The sequence below is a fragment of the Tenrec ecaudatus genome, chromosome 6, assembly GCF_050624435.1.
Source record: "Tenrec ecaudatus isolate mTenEca1 chromosome 6, mTenEca1.hap1, whole genome shotgun sequence".
NCBI lineage: Eukaryota > Metazoa > Chordata > Mammalia > Afrosoricida > Tenrecidae > Tenrec > Tenrec ecaudatus.
The window spans coordinates 117,074,366-117,078,078 of record NC_134535.1 but is presented as its reverse complement, the minus strand read 5'-3'; the positions used below and the strand labels follow the sequence as shown (position 1 = coordinate 117,078,078).

General features: G+C 43.0%; 1 non-coding gene across 1 annotated transcript; it reads right to left on the bottom strand.

The window, feature by feature from the left end:
- Positions 1–3,071: 3,071 nt before the first annotated feature.
- LOC142452248 (U1 spliceosomal RNA) lies at positions 3,072–3,235 on the bottom strand. The gene has a single exon (XR_012785271.1). It is a non-coding gene; the product is annotated as a U1 spliceosomal RNA (small nuclear RNA).
- Between the last annotated feature and the right edge of the window lie 478 nt (positions 3,236–3,713).

Here is a 3,713-nt window from a genome sequence, read left to right as displayed (position 1 = left end):
TGCATTTTTCCTACTTAAACATTTGTTTTGATTGAAGCCCAGGTTGTTGTTTTTTCACCTATGTGGAGCTTGATAAATAGTTACAGCCTTGTAATCAATAACAGCGATTCACTGTACTTCATGGATTTGCAGTGATAAATCCAGTCCAGTGCTTATACTAGCGCCCAGGTTCTTATGAAATGAAGATTCTTTTGTTTGGGAAAATTGACTATATGCTTTTTAGTATCTTTGCTTTCCATATTTCCATTTTTACAAGGCTCATCTATAGATCATATTTTGTCCTTTGTTTCCTGTATGATGTGTTTCTATTATTTGGAGTTGTTACTTGCTGCTAGTTGCCCTGAGTTGGCCCTGGCTCCTTGCAGTCCCCTGTGTGTGGAGTTGAACAGCTTCCTGAGGTTTCTAAGGCTGTGACCTTTCAGAAATCAATCATCAGGCATGTGTTTGAGGCACCTCTTTGTGGGTTCAAAGCCAGCACTTAACTGTGTGTAACCCCCTCCTCCCCACTGGGGACTAGTATCCATTGCTATCTAATTGATTGTCGTCTATAGTGACTCCATGTGTTATGGAGAACAGGCAGGTTTTCTTGGTTTGTTAGTCTGGGTACTCCAGAGAAACAAATTTACAGCAACTCATATATAAGAGAGAGTTTTATATAAAGGTTAAGTACACATCAAGAAAACATTCCAACCCAGTGCTGCCCAAGCCCACAAGTCCAACTTAACCCATATGTCCGACACCAATCCACAAAGTCCTCCTCCATCTCACAAAACACACACACAATGATGCCGACTGTAGGAGGAAAGCCGAATCAGTGAGCGTGTAAGCATCTCAGTGCTGGCAGGGGTCCCCACACGGCTGCTCCAGCACCCAGGACTGCATCGGGGTAGGTCCAAGTGGCTTCTCCTCGGGGATGTCTTGCAGGAAGTGAGCCTTAACAGCTGAAGCAGGGAACTGGCTAAGGCAGCCTGGTGGTACCATCAGAAAGCAAGAGCCCCGAGAACTAGAAAGGCGAGGCTCACGAAAACATTCATCCCTCCAGCGTGCAATTAACCCCATATGTGTTTATCAGCCAGGTTGGTACAATAAACTAACTAACTCACTTGGCTATCATCTTTATGGAAGTAGATAATCAGGCCTTTCTTCCTCCGGGATTCTGGGTAGGTTTGAACCATCAACGATTTTGTTGGTAGCAGATCACAAATCATTTGTACCGCCCTGCAGAGTGTTATTAGAGGAGATGAACTTCACTTTTCTTCTGATGGGTCATGGTGAATAAATGTTTCTCATGGCTCAGAAGCCTTCCTCTGGAAGTCTTCTTTTAACCTCTGATCCTGACCAAGAGTCCTTCTTGCTTCTGGTATTTCACTCCCTAAACATAACTAACATCTGTTGTCCTCAGTCCCCAGTGTCTCTTGAACTTTTTATAGCCTCAGTTCTCTTCTAAAAAATACACCCCCCCCCGCCCCTCCTCCCTGTCAGGTTTCTTTCTCTGTGAGGAGAGGAGGTGGCTGGGGTCCCTGTGCGTGGTAATTCCTGGTGGGAAGAGTGAGTTCTTCATGGATGAGGGAGGAGATTTATCTTAATGCCTTGCTACACCTGATTTTCCTCTCAGGTTCTGTGAGCATCAGAGGTTAAATCTATATCACCCCTTTAAAGGTTAATTTTCTTGCAAAAACTCTCATCATCCACTTAAAAACTTCCATTTCTCCCATGAACATAATACTGGTCTTATCCCGAGATAAGTACAACGCCTACCTTATTCTAACAGCCTCTGGTCTCCCCAGGCTCAGAGACACACTGTCCATCTTCTAACACTGATAAATAATCAGCTTACAAGCAAAATTACATTTCTTTAGTCACTAAGTTCTTCTCACTGTACATAGAGGGACATGTGTTATTCTCCCTGATTCCAAATGTATAACTTTATAAAATAACGTTTATATTACGGTTAACTTTCTTCAATTCCAAATACAATGACCTTTGGATGAATTTACCACATTTCTTGTTCCTTTCTAAGAGTTGAGGATGCGTTTCCTTCCCTCCAAGTTTTCACTTTCCAAAGGCAACATTTTGACTCCACCCTTCCTCGTGGCTTCCAGACTATCATGCTGGCCCTGCTCTGCTCTCTGAATTCCAGTAAGTCACTGACCCTCAGGACATGTTGCAACAGACCATACACATGTGTTTCATTAGTGGAGCTAAACGCTCCCTTCATCTGAACACTGTCCTTCCACCGATGCTACTTAAGGTGAAGCCGCTTTTCTGTCAATTATGTCGTTCTCTGGACTCACCGAATTTGTACCTATTAGAAGCTATAAACCATTCTCACCTGGATGTCTGTTAGTGACAGGAAGATGTGACTCCAGCTCCAACTTTGTTACCAATTCCGATACCAACCATTTCTCATATGACCTCTCTACGTCTCATCTGGACTGGATCATTCCTTGCAATGAGCCCAAAGGACTCGCACACCGTGCTTACATTATGAAGTTTATTAGCGTAGTTCACAGGCTACAAATCAGATGGGAAATGCTCAGGATACAGTTCTTTGGTCAGGTAGTGTGTGTTTTTTTTTTTTTTTTTTTTTTGTGGCTATGCCAACAGTGTTATAAAGCCCTGTTAGCATTGTTGATAAATGCCCAGGGGGCACTTTGCTCTATCATAAGCCTCAGTACAAAGATGCCCCAGTTCTAACTCTGTGTGACAGCAAACTTAGCTTTCTTAAATAAGCATGTGGGGCACTCCACTTTGTAAGGGAGATTCCTCCTTGAAGGCGCTCGGCTTTACTTGTACCCTGGGCCAGGCAGCTCACCACTCTTTCTTGCGCTCTGGCTCTGTTGCTGCTCCTTGCCCAGAGTCACAGCAGACTGTTCCTAGATTGAGACGGTTCAGTGGGCAGGGATCTCGGGTTCCAAATGATGCGCTCTACTTATGGATCTTCTTCCTTGCTGATAGTGAGAGCTTGCTTCCTGCGTCTGAGATGGCTCATTTAAAGCCCAGTAGGATGTCAAAACTGACCAATCCCTTAGATTTCCAAGTTTGTTTGTTTTTCTTTCTTTTTTTTTAATCAGGGGAGAGCGCGAACGCAGTTCCCCACTACCACAAATTATGCAGTCGAGTTTCCCACATTTGGGGAAACCGCAGGGGTCAGCACATTCGGAGTGCAATGGATAAGCCTCGCCCTGGGAAAACCACCTTTGTGATCATGGTATCTCCCCTACCAGGTAAGCATAGATTTCCAAGTTTTTATAATCACAATTATCCCTGTTAACAATAACTCACAACTGAATCAGAAACATAAAATAAAATCATTTTATTGGAGGGCTCTGACAAATCTTATAACAATCCATCATTCATTGGCATTAAGTACACTTGTACCTATGTTGCCATCAACATTTTCCCCAAATTTCTTTCTATTTGAATCTTTGGTATCAGCTACTCTTTTTACCCCTCCCTCCCCCTCTCTCCTACCCTTGGTGAAACCTTGAACAATTATACATTCTTCTTCTTTCATGTCTTACACTCTCCCTTGTGAATTAGATACTTTTATCAATATCTTCCCTCACCTCCACTTACCCAGACTCATTAAGAGTAAGTCATTTGGTAGGAGTTTCAAAGGCCATGTCTAGAAGAGTCATATTAAATAATTCATTGATCTGCATTTTTCTTCACTGTTTGACAGAGGTATTTCTCAAATATTCTATCCTCAC